The following is an 18553-nucleotide window of genomic DNA, read 5'->3' on the forward strand; positions in this document are numbered from 1 at the left end:
ATCTTTAATTCAGGATTCCCAGACAGGCTGCTCTCCGAGAATTCTGAACTTGGTGATGGACAAGTATCTATAAAGGTGATGTATTATCTTTACAGTACTTGAATCATGATATTAATGTCATGTGAATATTTGACACTCCTATTAAGGCAAATAGGATCAGTCTAGTAATCTTTTGGCTGCTCTAGGGTCTAACGAGTTGTAATCCTCAGCTTCTCTGCCAACAAATTCCTCATTAAACATAAGATATCCTAAAACAAATCACCACTAAGACTTCTCTAAGACGTGAATGCATGTAGCATTCTTTAAAGCAGGTAATTCTAGGAAAAAAAAAAGAAAAGACGTATTTGTTTCACTTATCTTTCTACGATGTAGACAAACTGAAAATACTCTAAGAGCTTCCATGTATTAAAACCTGTGATTCAGGTGAAATGATCATAATGAAGCACAGGAAGACACAAAACAAACTACTAACATAAAATTTCAGCCTAAAATGTTTCTATTAGCTTATATAAATACCTCTCTTATGAGTGAATCCAAAAAGCTTTTTTTATTATATACAACCCCTTTCAAGATGAACTGGGCACACACTGTATTTTTCCATGGAATTTTTACACAATAAATAGCGAAGGCCGAGCATTTTGGCCAAGTTTATTAATGTGAGTTTGGTCTGAGAGACAGAATTCCAGAGAAAACCATTCAGAAGAACTGAATCACAGCTGAAATTCTGTGTTGGCAGTGACTGCAGCAAACAGAAATAGTCATGGACATATCTATGTCTTTACCACATCAGCATGGCCAGGCAGAGTTCTGTTTCACCTATGCATGAAGCAGGTCACTTCTCGAGTAGAAGGTTTCCTACACCTCCAGGGACTGAGGAATAGAACTCATAGGGTCTAGTAGAATTAATGCTGGAAGGAATCCCAGGAGATCACCTAGTCCAGCCTCTACAGCCTGTCTTGTATAGGTGACTTTTTCTTGCCTTGGAGTTTGTGTACCTCTCCTCCCCATGTCCAGCTGTGTCTCTGTGTTCATTTCCACAGTGTTAATTCATCTGCCTAAGCGTTGTCAGATGCTGTCCAAGTTCAACCAGGCAGTGAAATAAAATCCTCCCATTGCTTTTCCAGCTTTGAGCTGGCAGGGGCACAAACTTTAGTAGTCTGGGAGTGGATCTGCCTGTAAGGCAAGTGACAATTTTTCATAGAGGTTCAGCAGAAGTGCAGAGGGGTGTCTCCAGCCTGCAGCAAGAAGAAGTGGGGTTGGGTGAGCAGAGGGAAGGAGGAGACAGAACAGCTGCAGCAGCTGGAGTTGCCAGGATCAGCCTACCTGGCAACCCCCCTCTTGAGGCAAGGGCACGTAATTCAGTAGCAACAGCAACATCAGAAGCAGCTCAGACACTTGGTGAGCTGGGTGCATGTCAGGGAGCATGAGAGCTGTCAAAACACCAGCCTTAGGGCTCCGAAGCCTCCTCAGTTTATTGGTAGGTAAACTACATAGATCCACTTGCCGGAACTTATTCTTGTCATCTGTTCGTATGGAAAGAACTGTATATGGTTTATTGCAGTGAGACGGCTAGTTATACTGGGCAATTGTAATGTAGAAAACAGGAGTAATAGGAGAATATATTGGGAAAATCAGTTGTATAATTCTACCTTGTTCCATTAATAGTGTGATAAGTAATTGTATAATCCCATAGATTATCATCCTCCAACAATATATAGAAAAATAATAGCAGATTATACCAACAGAAACTGTTATCTTTTACTGCAAGTGGAATAAGACCAGTGTGCATTAACATAACATGTTCTGTTCTGTTCCTATATACCCTAGAATGTATATTTTAATATATGATGCGTATATATTTTCTAATGTATGATATATCTACAGGTATAATGTATATTCTCCTGTTGTTGCAATTCAATTTATATGCTAATATGATGCTGTATTCTACCTATAATAGGCTCATGCATCTTATTATCTGTAATTATATATGTTAACATTTATATAATTAACAGATTTATTGTGTTATTAAAGGTATAACAGAAAATGACTCATTCAAAGAATTTAGGTGTAAAAGATTAAAAGAAATTGAGCAGTTTGGAGTGGGGGGATGGACGGGAATGCCATCTTAAAAGCGAAGAAAAAAAAACCCTCTTTATATCAAATGTCTCTCTGCATCTGGTCTCAGAATCACCCACTCTTTGTAGAGAAATCCTGCTTCAAGAGGATGATTAGTTATGTTCCCTCATCGTTTCAAGGCTAATTTCTGGATAGATCAAAATAATACAAAGATCAAGATTGTAAACACTTAGGAAGCTGTCATTTTTCACTCGAGAAGTTGAAGAGAGCAAAATATGTTAGGCTTTGTTTCTGCTTTTTCCTTGGTTTCTTTAGGAGAAATATAGATTTTGGAGATGGCACTCATGCTTCCCCTGTTCTCATACTGTCTTTTTTGGTGTCTATTACTATGCCTTTTTTTTTTTTTTTAATTTATTTTCTGGCAGGTGTTATCAGTGGAGGGGTGGCATGATTTAGATAATAAAGACTATGACTGTTGGCCCCTGGAGAAACCAGATGAGTATAACATGCTGGACTGTGGAGGTGGGTGAGTCCTAAAGCTGCTCAAGAAAGAGAATTTCTTGCTTGGGGAATGGTTAAAAACCCCAAATTGATATATTCAGAATACCTAACTCATGATGAATGTTATGCTTGGTGGAAAGCATCTGAATCAGTGACAACCTCTCTAGAGAAATAAGTCAGAAAACAATGAAAAGATACTTCAGAGCAATTATTTGTCCAATATTCATGGGTTCCAAAAGAAAAAGTAATAGCAACAGCTGAATCTCGTCCTCCAGAAAGAAACTGAAAACATTTTATTTCTCATTAGAAAACCAAATGCAACTCAATCCAAACAAAGCAGGCACAGAACTCTGCATTGCAGCAAATTCTATTGAGTCATTGCTGAAATTTGGTCACATAATTTCAAAAGTGGACTGTGTTTCAATGCTCCAGCCAGTAAGCAAAATCACTGATTCTGCACATCATGCATTTCCACTTTGCTCAAACTGTGTCTATGAGTACTTAAAAAAACCCCTTGAGATATTTAACTACTTATTCCAGTCAGCTTCAAAAATGAATTTACATGATGAAATTATAAAAGGTATAATAATTTTGTGTGTTGGAAATTGACTGAGATTGAAAAATAATTAAGGAGCAACCGAAATACAGGAAATTCAATTTAAATATAAGAAAAGTATTTTGTACTGCAAGGGTGATCAAACAGTACAACAGGTTGTCCAGAGAGGCTGTGGTTTCTCCACCCTTGGAGATTTTCAAAAACCAACTAAACAAAATCTAGAGCAACCTGCTTTAGGTCACCGTGCCTTGAGCAACACAGGATTGGACTAAATGATTTCCAGATGTGTCTTCCAATTTCAACTATTCTGTGATTTTGTAACTCAGAAACTGATAAATAAGTGACATAAAGGAACACATTTTGTGTTGTAAAATATAAGACCAGAGACAATGTGTTTCAGTAGTGTTTGTTTTTTTTTTCCTTAAAAAAAAAAAAATAAGGAAAAAACCAAGAACACATGAGACACTAATATGGATAAAACACTCCACGAAATACACTGCTGGGTTGCAGTCTGAGATCAATATTACATTTTAACATTTATCAAAGAGTTCTGTTGGAACAGTGAAATTTAAAGACTATCTGGATGATTGTCAACTGAAACTCTGATCATTGTATGAAATTATTATTGCTTTAACATTGAAACAACTATTTATTGGAACAGATGACTTGCTTGAAACTCTTCTTACTAATAATCAAAGTGTGAACTGAGTACATAGGAAACTAATATGAGTAGGTTGCTTAATTAACACATAACATTTACAACCAGTTTTAGAATTAACTCCAAGTTCTATCATGCCTTTTCCTGTAGCCCTTCCTTGTCATCTTCTGGGCATTGCTAAAACCAAAACAAGAGGCATATATTGTAGCCTCATTGCTGTGGATTTAACATGAGATCTTCAAAGCATTTAGATGTGGGAGTATCTATAGCTGAAAGGAGAGCTTTGTTTATCTTTGTGAGACCTTTAAAGGGAAGTAGAAAGTAATTTAACTGAAATTTATGCTGACCTTTTGCCTTTATTCTCATGCATTCTCTGAAACTCAGGTCTTTCTTACCTTTTAGTGCAAATCACACTGGCATTTTTTTGTAAATCTTTGTGTTGTAGTTTCTCTCATAGTGTTAACATTAATAATGAGTGTTTACTTTTCAAGGCGGATGTGAAATCAAGAGCTTATTTTACACATTGCTTCTTTATATCTGAAATGAAATTATGTTTAGGGGGAAAATTCCAGCTTTGTTAGCAATGCAAGTGAAGAATATGCTTGTAAAAACAACTCCACAGTAATAGTTTGTAATTGAACAATAACAACAAAAAGTGAGGATCTATTGAAGGGCAGGTTAATCTATCCTCTGCAGAAGGTATTTAAAACTTCCTGACAAACTAGAAAGCTACATGCTTGCACAAGGTAAGTAATTTGATGTGGTGCAAATAAAAACCTTCATCTAACACTATGGAAAGAGGTAGGCGAATGGAGTGTGAAGATTTTTATAGTGTTGTTTAAGAATACTGGTTAAAAACTTCTCGCACCTCTTATCTCATTTCATCCCCAGACTCAGAGCAGGTAATTAAGTGTCCCAGGGACAAGAGAGATCACTGCGATAAATTATTTTTCCTAGTAAGAGTGTGAAAATGGAAAATGACAGATATCTGAGTAGCACTCCTCCCACTATCCTCTGTTCTGGATATGATATGGTTTTATAAAATGAGATCACTTTCTTAAATATACAATTAATAGTATGTATTACTTATGTCTCATGCAGTTAAGGGTTTTGGCTGAATTTCATGTGTGCTAGAGTTGTCCTTCTCCAATAATGAGGAGGGCCTGATTGAAGGCACCCAAGAATGAAGAGCAGTGCTTATTGCCAGATCAAAGAGGAAAGCAAATATATCAGGACAAGCAGCACTGCATTATACTGAGAGCAAAGTTACTTTAGATAAGATGACCACATTTTTTTGTCATATTTCTCCAATTGCTTGATCTTTTCTGAGTATCAGAATTGTTCAGTTAATGTGCATTTGTGTTTACCTATATAGCCACTATAATCCTTCATTGTTTGAGGCTCATAAAAAGCAATAGGAGCAATAGATGAAAATTGTCACAGAGAAAGTTTTACATTTGTATGCATCTGTAAGGTAGAAAAGTATAGTAAATATGCTGACCCATGACTGTGTTGTTTCCAGGCCTGGAGATGTCATGGGTGCAAAGGCCTCCAGAGAAGACAGTGAGTGGGGAATTCTTCAATGTGACCTATGCAGTCTTTGCTGCAGACAGCTTTTATCAATATGCAGTGCAAAATGGCATCCTTTCTCACAGGTATTGCCTCCTATAAAAATGCTTTCATGGTCATGAATCTGTGGGGATTCTGTGTGTACATTTTCAATAACATAATTGGAACAAGCTACTCTGGAGCTCCTTGCCAAATCCTTGCAACTCTTGAGGTTTCTTATAGCTCTGTTTGCCCTGATATTTTCCTCTCTTCAATGGCTTTGCTCTCAGAGCAGCCATCAGGGCATACTTGCCTGCACGGCCAAGGTCATCCTGTATCTGCATTACTTTCTCAGTGCAGCTCTGAATATCACTTCTTGTCTTCTCTACACATGGAATTTACAACTGAAGTTTAAGCACAAGTCCCAGACTAATTGTATCTTACACTCATTTTAATCCTAAGTGTGTTTGAAGTGCACAGCATGGATATGAAAAAGAGGTTGGCCCAATCCTGAATCCACTGAATTCAGTGATTAACTTATTTTGATTTCTGTGGAACTGAAATCAGTCTAAAAGCTTATATATCAGCTCAGAGACTGTATTGGTAACTGTGGACAAATGAGGTTAAATATAAAATGTTTATGTGTACAACTCCAGATCACTAAAAAGCTAACAGACCCTGATTTTGTGCTTTTGTCTGTACATAGTTCTCCATCCAAATACAGCAATGTCTGGGACAGAGGCTGCAGATGTATTTCCCCACTTTCTGTGCTGTACTTGATTAGTGTAAGAGATGTTTATGGAAAACCTCACATTTTTCTCTGCCAGTCTGAGCTCAAAGTTCAGATTGTAAAAGCTGTTACCCAGAGAGGGCTTTTTTCATATTAAATGATGGCCTATAATCCATTTGCAAAGGCTAAATGTTGATGTTGTATTTTGATTATCTGTGTACTATGGTTACCATTTTGCAAAATATGTTTATCGCATTTTCTGGAATTTATGGTTAGTAGTAGTTCCAAGAACTTAACCATAAAGCAGTGCTTGGAAATGAAACTCTTTTGCCAGTATTTCCAGGGAGACCCACTCCCTTGAATCAACAAGGAATCTGGAAAATTCTGTTCTTTGTGTACTAATAAATATCGCACACATAGAGACAGATGTCAAATATTTAAAAAGAGAGAAGTCCATGCTGCACTTTTTCAAAGGGATCAAATTTACACCTCATTTTAACTAGAAGTCGGTCTAGTTGACTCTTAAGCTTACAGTGGCTGACCCAAATATGACTGAGGTTGGCAAGCCAATGTGTGGGCATGAGAAAAATTGGGTGAAGCCACGATGAAAATATCAAATAAAAAATACAGAATACAGGATACATCTTAAAAAGCAACCATAAAGACAAATATGTGATGGAATGGGGCACCAGCTTTCACAAGAATCTTTTTTTCACTCCCAACGTGGGCTCAAAGCCCAATAGATTTTAGATGTTCAGGTATCTTCGGTATTGACGGATTTGCTTATCTCAGGTTTCCAGTATGCCTATGCCTTTGCAAATCTGGCCGTGAATACAATCTCTGTCAACCTGATCCCCTCTGTTTGTCTTTATTTTTTATCATAAGGTCTTCTGTCTTAAATCTACTGTTTGGGTTGTGGAACAAAGACTGGATGAATGTATGAATCACATGCATAGATAATAGTATATCATTGAAAACACTGAGAATTAAAGTAATTTGGGACGCGTATTTCTGATAGTGGAAGTGGAATGGTTTATTCTGTGCCAGATGTAGCAATGCCAGGTAACACCATCTGGTCATGAAGTCAGTCTGGGAAGAGAAGTGAAGGTTGGTGCCTGCTTACAGCATAGCATCTGCCAGAAATCCCTACCACACAGCAGTAGACAGTGGTCTAGTTGACAGCAATCTTTATTACTCTAGGGACACTTCAACCAGAAGGAAAACAAAAGAGAAAGAAATGGTGTAGCAGTGTTTATTTCTCTGCATACGTTTTTGTTGCTAATTTTTCTGTCCAGGATAAAGAACAGCCTCTCATGTATTTGCTGCAGCTTTGAGGAATGAGGAATGAATATAAAAGTTTTCTCTCTCTCTGCTGCTTGACTAGCAATGCTACTGCTGCAAAGGAATTCTGTGAGGAGCAGGAGTGCCCTGCCAGCTGGAAAGACGCAAACATGGACAACTGCTGTGTTTACCACGCCAACATTCACTCCTGTCCTTTGGCGTTCATGGTTGGTATAGAGATGCAGTACCATGTGTTCTGTTCTTGCTACTGGATGAGACATCATTGCAATAACCAGGTTCAAGTTTATGAAGTCTTTTTGTGATTACAATTAGACCAAATCTATTGTTCACTAAAACCACCCTGTCTGAGGCTGCAAAGCAAATGGCTGGATTTTTGTACAAGGTACTATCCTGAATCACTCATGTTTAGTGGGGCCAGCTTCATCTCTTTGAGTTTAGTTGACTCAGATCTCTCCACAGTCAATAGAGAAAGGTAGATCATTTTATTGTAGAGAAAGCAGGGTGAAATGTCAGTTGGAGGCATTTCTGTCTCTGCAGCTAGCAGAGGGACCATGAATTATTCACTTGAATTACTGAAGCTGAGTGGGGCATCACTGACTGTGACTTGTATCACTGAAGCCAAGATGTCCTGAGATGGAATTATTTTTCTGTACAAGATCAGAGCAAAAAAAAGGAATCCAAACACAGATATAATTTGTTCTTGTAATGTAAGCAAGATCCAATCTTAACTTCCATGCCTGTCCCTCTTTGAATGAATATTTAAAGTTTTGACTCTAACAACACAGTTTGGGGCACCATTTATCTATCTATCTATCTATCTATCTATCTATCTATCTATCTATCTATCTATCCATCTATCTATCTATCTGTCATCTATCTATCCATCTCTCTCTCTCTCTAGGAGGTAAGCCTTACCCTGCATAATAACTTCCATGCAGTTGCACGGTCGTCTTAGTTTATCTTCATTTCTGGCAACCAGACACATTCTTTGTGATCAAAGATGGTCACAGAAAACCTAGTCTACACAGATTGTGGCTTTTTCAGGTGTTATTCTGTGTGAAGGCTTAATGTCTCCACAAGAGTTCTAGCCTACTTCCTGGAAGTCCTTTCTTAAGGAGCTCTTTTATAAGAGACTTCCTGGGGACCTCAGCTGATACCAGGGCTTTGGTTTAGAAGAGGAATCCCTACGTCAAAACTTTTGTCTATAACCATAGCAAAGAACTTCAACAACCTGTCAATGTGGTGATCTCTTCATTATTTCTTACTTTCACAGTTAGTTCTGCTTGGTATTAAGGTGTGGAAAAGGTGGAATCATGTAGCCAACATGCATCGTTCGACTTCCTTGTAATACTGCAAATATTTCAGTTCCTGCTTAGAAGAAGTCAAAGCAGGTTGGCTCTCCCACAGCAAGAAGTCCATGAATATCACTGCCTAAGATCAAACATCATACACTTCAAATCAAGCTTTTTCCACTATTTGAGAGGAGGTTTTCTTGGAGCATTTTTTACAGTGTCATGACTTTAAAAATATTTTCTCTTGCTTAACATTAAATCCACTTCTTTTGATTTGGTCTGTGTCTTACAGTGCATTGCAAGAAGTGCCTGAAAAAATATCTGGAGTTAAGAGACAGACTTAATTCTTTCAATCACACACAGAAATGCAAGATTTTTAGACAGCCAAAATAATCCCCTATGGTTGCAATTGCTGAGATGTTTACATCTTAACAGCTTTGCTGAGAAACACTCTGGAAACAGGCACAGAAAAGATGCCTTCCTCTCTCTTTAAAGAAAAAAAAAAACCCTGTCATATCAAAAGTCAAACTGCAATAAACCCCTTTAGAAAATTATAAAACCCCTTTAGAAAATTATAAAACCTGAGATATGATTCTGTTTCTGGTTCTAATACAGTAAATTGTGAAAAAGTGTATTAGCTTAATAGAATTGCTGCAGTTACAATTTAGAACCACATTTTGGCTCACATATTTTAAAAAACATCAATATTTGTGTGAATTTAACTCAGTATAGGCACAATTGCTTCTCTATTATTTTCTCTTCTACCTTATCACAGAACAGTGCTGCTTTTGCTTTGGGATTTTAATAGATTTGATTATAAAATATCACTTTATTTGCTGTTAGAAAACACAAGTAATTTAATGAAGTACAAGAGGAAGACATAGGATTTTCATTGTGTCATGGTTTACTGACATAACTGATATGTCTGATAAAGGGTAGAGGAGGAATATGTGGTCCATGGATCCCAGATGATGGCCAGATATTTACTCACACTTTGTCTACAGCTGGTAAAATGAGTCAAAGAAACTGGACTGCCAAGGTAAGGTATATTTGTTGTATATAGGATTTTACCTGGTTTGCTCTTTTCAGAGCTTACTTGCTAATAGTTTAGTGCAGTTCATGTACGTGTTCCCCATCTCATTTATTTGTCAGTGTTATGTGTGTAAATGACGCATATGGCTGAGAAATATCAGTTCCCAACTGACTTGTGTTGTAGCCAACAGCTTTTCACACTACGACTCCTTAGGTATTCAGTAGAAGTAATGGGGATGGGAGGCAAAATAATAGCCTAACCTGTCCATTCAAGGCCTACACTAACAATGTATTGCACTCCTGATTGGACTGTGTTGCAAGTTAATGTGGTCGTTAGGGGTTTCTACCCAGCAGAAGGAACAGGGAAGCAAACATAGCAGAATGCATGGGCTGATAGCTCTGCTTGGTGAAAGTAATACATGCCAGGAGAGGAATCAGACTTGCCTGTCCCACAAGAGTTGTCTCTCCAGCTTCTGTTTGTCCCCACAGTCAAGGACACCTGTCCTTCCTGATTCTGAAAAAATGCATACGTTATTTCGAAAGACACCACAATTGGACAATTGTTATAAAAGTCAGCTTAGAACATTCTATGATTCTATTGTATGCAAGGAAAGCTTTGATGCTTGCTGCTTTGTTCACTTGTTTGGCAGGTTGTTTTAGTTCATGTGGGTGTAACTTCTCTCATCGCACATATCAGAGTTGGAAGAATGCAAGTTGCTCTGGAAGCAAAAACCACAGTCCTTCCTGCAGTAGGTATGATATAAAATGACAATGTGAGGGAAGTGCTTATTGCCTGCAAATCGTAATGCTTTTATCATTTGCAAATGATCACTAAGAGGAAAATGGATTCCTATCCCCTTCTTAACACTGAAAATACACAAAAGTCTTCGTAAAATTCTTCTTCACATAACATTGAACATCAGAAAAAGTGTCTGAGTTCTAACCTGTATGTGAATCTAGAACACTAGGAAGCCACTCTTATTAAACAGGTAAAGTCAAATGCCATGACCAACAGCTTCAGGTACTACAAGGCTTGTTGGCAGTTTATGAGGAGGTGAAAATATTATTCCAGCTAGTATGTTGTAAGGATTTGCACACTTCATCTGAAGGGGAGAAGACTAGCCTTAAGCATATTGGAAAGGTAGAAACATGTCTGGGTTCCCTTGTTCACAGTAAAGTTCAATTGCTCTCAAAGACACCAGTTTTTCATTCACTTTAGTATAGCCATATGCAAGGAAGCAGAAATAACAATTCCCTTAGCAATAAAAGATTCATAAAATGGACTTTATTTAATAAATCAAACACACAACCTGAAGCAAAATATTGGGTAAAATAGGAATGTCTTCACAGTACTCTTGTTAGCTACTCTTCTGGAATATATTTGAGAATGAATTTCCCAATGTTATGAAAAAAAAAAATAACCAAAGCAACTCCAGTGTGGATAGAGGTGTTCAGCTGTAGAATTTGCTATTTATTTCAAGACAGCTGCAGCTGAGTTTTCCAGGGAATTTACAATTTATCAGAAAAGAACTTTTAAAATGCAGCTCTGCCCCTGAGGCAGAAAGTGGTTTTCATTATTATCCTGGTATTTTAGTGGAATCAAATGGACTGAGGCAGAATTATTACTGAGAAGTGAATTTTGTTTTGCTGAGGCTCTAGAAAAATATATTACACAGTGACAGAACAATACCTTCAGCTTGTCTCAGAAGGCTGAAGTACAGCATGATATTATTTTAGTTATAGAGGTAAAATTGAAACACCATTCAGGACACGAGAGAGTTTTGTCCTTTAGAGTTTTTGTTTTAAATCAGATCTGATACTGATGATAATTTTCATCTGACCTTCAAGAAAAATAAATCCTTCAAGTATGCATTGCAAAGTTTCATTCTGGAGTACCCAGTGTCTTCTGCTTCTACTGAGGAAGGGTCACCAGCTTCTGAGGTCTCGAGGGCTGGATTAAGTACAAAGAATACAAGACAGTGCCCACCTTGAGGAACTTAAAGTCTCAGGAAAAGCAGATAGGCAATGAGAAACAGGGTAGTGATGAAGTGATTTACACACAAAACATGTCAAGGTTCTGGTGTCATTAACAATTTAATCTGATCAAAGAGATCCTGACTTCTTTAAAAATTCAGATTATTTTTCAGCTGCTGAGGTGCTATCTCTAGATTCTTAAAAATTAATTCTTTCTGACACTCTGAGGTTTTCCTGCTCAATAACCGTGTGGTTAAATCTGCATACAACCTCATGAACAGATTAAACTGTATTAAAATATTCTGATATGTGTTTCCTTTTCTAATCAGTCTGTGGAGATGGCTTTTGTGAGGAAGAAGAAGGCTGCTCTATCTGTCCCGCAGATTGTGGGGAATGCCCACTGTCTGCTGATGCTAGGATAGCAATTGCCTTACCAATGTGTTTAGTCTGCACTGGCTTCATTTTGACAGTGATGGTAAGTGTCCTTTCCCTGCTCTTCTATTTCCTTTCTCTTACATCCACAATTTTACTAGTTGGAGTGGAGCTCTCTCTTAACAGAGGGATAGATTTTCTTCTGCATTCAGAACCTGTGTGCTACAGAAGAAAGCAGAAGGAAGGAAAACAATGTTTTTGGCTTCTTTATGAGGGGAGGCTCATTGGGCTAGGAATTTTCATGCCGTAAGAGAAAACACTGAAGAGGAATGTAACAGAGAGGTGGATATATAATGGTAAAGAACAGGTTTTTCACATGTGAACTAGGAGATGCCAGTAAAGTAAGAGTACTTTTCACTCAGAATAAAACTCTGTTACGAAATTAACTGCTTCTTGCCTATGGAGGCCTGAAGTATAAATGAATTCAAAAACAAATTAGGTAAATCCATGAAGGGATTAGCTCCACCAGATGCCATTAAATCTCAGAGTCCAAATGCAAGTTATAATTGAAAACATTCAACTTGAAATATTGTCAAAAGAAATAATGAGGAGAGGATTTTTCCATGTATGTTTGTTTGGTTGGTTTGTTTTGTTGTGGTTTTTTTTGTTTGTTTGTTTGTTTTTAATATGCTCATTTTCTTAGCATAACTGAACCAGTTCACTTCAGTACAAAGCAATCAGTTTTGCTTATTAGTTATCAATTATTATTACAGACTCATTAAGGAAAACAAAAAGGCAATGAGGAGAGAGGAACGTATGAATGTGGGAGAAGTAGTTTTGGATACCTTTAAAAGAAAATGTCTGTATAAAGAGGAGATAGCATGTTATTATAGCTTATTACTTCACAGTGCTTCTGGGAAAGAGGACCTACATTCCTTATGTGTCTGCATCTTGAAAAAAATACATTTCTGAATTTCATAACAAACATTCAGCAGGTGAATATGGCAGTTGTAGTGTCATTATTTTGACTGTGTATGTAACAGATAATCTATTTGGGGTTTGGCCTATTAGATCTTCTAAATCAAAAGGCTCCTCTTTCCTCAGGGATTCCTCCTCTTTCCATCTTGCACCACTGTTGCAGTGAGTATCTGAGGCAGGCGAGTGCGCTTAGAGGGAATGAGCAGGAGTAGGCTGATGTCCCACTGAGTAAGGGACTGCAGGAGACCTGACTCATGATCAGGTTTTTCTCTCCTCTGCGCCTCTTTGTGTGGCTTTGTGAGTTAGGAACAGAAGCACTGTTGAAAACTTTCAGCATTTATAACCCACAGGACAGCTGTAAAAATATGTTTATAGTAATTGTCCTGTAAAACCATATGACCTGATAGAAATGCGTAACTGAACAGATGAGAAGTTGAGACAGTTTTAAAAAATGTTTACTCTAGCAAAAGAAATAGAGTTTATTGGCCTTGCACACGTATATCTAAACATGTTGTAGCAAAATTTAGCTATTATTTCTGATATTTTTCTGTAGGTTTTGAGGGTTGGTTTTTGTTTGTTTGTTAGTTTTTGTCTTGCATTTCTGTATCCTTAATTCTGTTACTTTCTGTAGTAGTGTCTTCTCCTGTTTTATGTTTTATTTAGGTCATAAGTAAACAAGATAGGGAAGATACTTTTATCTAATATAGTAATTAATATCATGTAAAAGAACGATCTGGGAAACTAATGCCTTCTTTGATCATTCAAGTAGAGGAGAGGATTCCTTTGATATCGGTGTCTGTAGCAAGCCTGGTGGTCACTTCTAGCTGATATGTATTTGCTCAGTCATACCTTCGCAAGATAAAATGTAGACGTCTTCTCTCAGAAACCTTTTCAAATAACTGGGATGGCTTCATTTTGATGCGGTGAGCTCTGCATCTGTCATAAATTTCTACCAAAATACCAACACAATCTCCACCCAATGCTCCTTGCATATTATATGGGATTTTTTTCCCTGTTTCATTGAATGCATAATTCCTAATATTAAATTCCCAACTATAGAAAATGATATAATGATGGCAAATTAATGCTTTGTGTTTTTGGTCATTGACTGCACCTATAACTGCTGTATAATTTGATCTGCTGCTCCTCTTTTGAAAACATGTGTTTACACTTTATATGTTAATTTTACATGCCAGCTTTACAGAAAAGCGATGCCTTCTTTACCCAGTAATCACAGAATCCCTACCTAATATTCTTTGTGTTAGAGTATTTGACACAAAAAGATTTCATTTGTGGATTGGAGAATCATTCTATTATAAGATTTGAGATGTAATGCTCCTAATCTTGGGGTTGGGATGTAGTGTGTTCTTGTCATGCACTTAGATAGCATAGGACACTTCCATGACATGAGGAGATGTAAACCACTCTGATGTCCAGGCTGAAATGTTAATGTACTGCATAAGAAGTTTTGACAATAATGGAGAGTTTGTAGCCAGTACAAAATATAACATGTAATTAGATTCTAGAATAGAAAATATACACTTTTAAAGATATTTATTATATGCTGTTTTCTTCTAAGCCTGTTATTAATGCTCTTGGTTTTAATGTTACTCACAAGACACAATCTTAAACATCAGGTTTTGTTGGAATACTTAAAAAAATTCTCATTTGAATCAAACATCTCTGGTTTAATTCATTCGCTGTCAGTAGGGTTACATCAGGAGTTAATTTGATTTGTTTTTGTAGTGGTTTCAATATCAGAAACAAAAGATGTTTTGGGATGAAAGCTGGATTATAGACTTCTCCTGCATCAAACAAGGTTAGTAACTTGTCTTTTTGATACTATTTGTTTGTTTGCTTAATAATCTTAAGAAATAATCTCAATCATAACTGCATCTTTGTGCTTTAAAGGTCTTACAAACGGAACACCCATTTCTGAAAGACATATCCAAAGTTTCGTGCCTGTAACCTCTGTGATTTATCGCAAGCATTTTTGGGTTTTGAAACTTTAGATGTCAAAGTTATTTTAAATAGTTTCCTTCTTTTTTATGGTGATTTGTCAATTAAAAAAAGGCCTATACCAAAATAAACAGGTAACCACTAGGCTTGGATAAAATAAATTACAGTTGCTTCAGTGGATGTATCATGCTGTACAATTGCTCACACTAAGTTGTTCTGGATTTGCATAAATATAATGTGGAATATTATGAGATCTTAATTTCAGTGTATGTTATCTGTGACAAACTTCCTGCAAAAAGTAATTTATTGTGGCCAGTTTTTTTCATTTTACCTTCTGGATCTAAAATATGATTTAGTTGGTTCTAATTTAAAATATTAAGAATAAATTCAGTTGTTATTGTATGCTTTACTATGCTGCACTTAAAATAGGTTAGTTTACTTTGGTGTTCGTTGTTTCAGCATTCAGAAGGAAAACAATGCCAAGACTCTCAGAGAGGGTAAATCTGCAGAAATCTGCTGAAGTTGATAGATCTGTGCTGATGTATACTTTCTCACTTTCTGTCTCTGTGAGGAGTTGCTAGAAAGATGTCTACTTTATCTGTGTTATGTCATTGTGTTGCTAGTAAAAGTGTCAAGACACTCATGTGTTAAAATGTAGTAGAGATACTTTCAGCCTTGGACTTGAAGATTAATTTCTGTGTAGTTTTGATATGATATCCTCATTGCTGTAAAGAACAGATGTTAACTTAGAAATTAATTTGAGAACATTAACCAAGCCGGATTTCAATCCAGATTTGTGAAAACAGAAACGGAACACACTCAAGGAAATGTGTCTTTTGATATATTAAGAGCAAAAAGGAACATGAGCAAATTTTCAGCTGATAGTGAATTAGAAGAAGCCATAGACATCATGTGGGAGGAGAAATAACAGAAAGAAATTGAGGGAAATTAGAAGCATTATCAAGAAAATAGCACACTTAATTTAATCTGAAAAAAAACCAAAGTGGAAGAGGATGTTTTCTTGGAGAGGAGCCTGCAAAGCAACAATACAGTTTAAGACCTAAGAGTGATAATTAACCATCTAGGAGTAATGAGGACAGATAATACTATGCGATTTGGAAACAGACAGTATGTCTTCCATGGACAGAGCCATACAGAGATACCCAGAGCAACCTGAAATGTACAGTTATGTAAATGGAAAGACATCAGCAGTGCTGTACCAACAGCATGTAGCCTGTGCTGTGAAAAATAATGAACTTTATTTTTTTAGCATAACCCTTTTTTTTTGGTGTATTGCACCACATATAAATGTGCAGTCTTATTTTCAGGGTTCTCTAATACATTTCTGGGTGGAATGCTACAGAAAGACTCAAAATGTCAATGTAATTTTGAACTGCATATGGATAATACTGTGGTGTGAGAACATGGCAGTCCTGATGCAAGGTGAGATGATGAACTTCCTCAGCAATACTTCACTGGATACTTATACCAGGAAGAGTTGAGAGGTTTCAGCAATGCTGAGATTAGTTAGCTAAATCTGGATTTTAATCAGATATAGTGAAATTATATGCAATTCATCAAATTCGTTTTGAAACCCACTTTGTTACTTTGAGCCGGTCAACAGAGATTAACAAACGTATTTTGAGATCACTGATTTTTTTCTCATCTGACTGTATTGTTATTCTTCTCTGACTTTCCTCTAGTGTCAGAATCACTTCCCACATCTCTGTACTTTACAGTCTTTTAGGAGCTCCAAATAGACTTGTTAAAGTACAGTACAGGGCTTGCTCTGCTTCCCTGGGTTCTGTCCTCAGCATCTTAGTAGCAGCAAGGGCTAATCATACCAGAAATGAAACCTGCATCAAACCCTGTGAATTAGTGGAAAGATCTCTGGCAATGAAACACCTCTGGAACTTTTTCACTTTTTATGCAGCAGCTACATTTCAAGCAATGGCTTTCTGTCTTAAGTGTTAGTAAGACCAGCCAAGATTCAAAGATTTGGAAAATTCTTTACATTTGTCTGCTTGTGGCGTCTATAACTTGGCAATAATATGCATCTTCAGGTGCCTTTTCTTATCCCACATCCCATTTAGATCGCATAGTACGGACAGCAACAGGAAGCATGATGAGTGCTCCCCCAGTACCCAGTGACTCCACCGCCAGCTGTATCACTGCTCTGAGCTCTTGTACAGCAGCTGCTAACATGTCCAGGAAACAGCACTTCACCCACACTGGGAGATAGTAAGTCAATATATTGTGCATTTACTGCAGTACCTACTATTCTATAGTTCCATTTTGCCTTTTGTTTTTTGCCACTTTACTGTTGACAGGTAGTGCAAAAGCTTCCATTTCTCTTGTGAGGCCAAATCCAGCAAACTAATATCATTGTCTAACTTTTGTACCACACACTGGCTGCGGAATATCTTATAAGCCAGGCTTCTGTTTTGGTTGTCATTCCTCCTTTTCTCTTGGGGACATGTTAAAAGGCTGTGGCTGCGTCATGTGTCTTGAATGAATGGTCCTTGCTGATCAAACATTTGGAACCAAGGCTTTTAGGCAGTCCTTTTTCTAAAATCCAAGCAACATTCAGCTAGGTTCTTTGTACTAAAGGGTGACATCCTATACAGAAGCACATTAGAAATCTTGTCCTTAAACCAGCTGATGTGACTGAAGATACAGAGTGTTTCACTTCTGGATCACATTATAAAGATGCTCATCATACAACTATATAGGCAAACAGTATAGCCATATCCTGCTATCCAGAAAGCATTTTTTCTCATGAAAAAATAATTAGGGGCAGCACATGTGCAAAGATGAAAGCATTACCTACCATTTGAATGCACAGGGCAGGATCTGTGCTTTTCAGGATTGCTCATTTAGGATCATCAGCTGAGGGAACAGCTGCCTTTTCAGCATAGATCACTGTTCTGGAAAATCAGAGCCACTCCATCGATAATAAACCATGTCCAGCATAGATCTTGCACAGTGAACATTTTTGCTGCTTCTTTCTGAATACCTTCATCATGTTCATCATCTTCCTTAGATGAACGAAGGTCAAACACATTCATCAAGTGTGAAACATGTAAGAATGTGGCATTAAGTCTCATTGGCAAAGTACCTACATCTGCAAAACCACAGATCCCATAATCTGTATTTATTTGGTGGGTATCACTTGAATTCCTGCATGTAGATCCACTGGATTCCTTTATTCTTCCAAGAAACTTTGCTTTGCTGTCTATCAAACTCAGCTGCTTCATCCCTGAGAATGCCTCATCCCGTAAGAACAAAATGGTGTTAATTATCAGTGGTGGATCTCCAAAACAGTAGACAGAAGCAATGGATAGGAGGGATGTTGCTGTATGTGTTTCATGAATGTAATCACTAATGATTCCCTTATCATAGGAACAGGGCCCTGTCACCTGTCATGTACTCAGGTTCAGATTTACACCAACATATCAACATGCTTAAATTCTGTGCCTCATCTCTAGAGATATGAAGCTGATCACTACAGAAAAAAATATCCAGTCCATTTTTGTAGTCTGGCTGGTTTATGAAATTGGCCAAAAACTCTGTGA

At 37.2% G+C, this 18553-nt stretch overlaps 1 pseudogene; it reads left to right on the plus strand.

The window, feature by feature from the left end:
- Nucleotides 1–1423: 1423 nt before the first annotated feature.
- LOC136115404 (atrial natriuretic peptide receptor 1-like) overlaps nucleotides 1424–18553 on the plus strand; it is a 33655-nt pseudogene continuing 16525 nt past the window's right edge.

The sequence above is a fragment of the Patagioenas fasciata genome, chromosome Z (genome assembly GCF_037038585.1).
Source record: "Patagioenas fasciata isolate bPatFas1 chromosome Z, bPatFas1.hap1, whole genome shotgun sequence".
NCBI lineage: Eukaryota > Metazoa > Chordata > Aves > Columbiformes > Columbidae > Patagioenas > Patagioenas fasciata.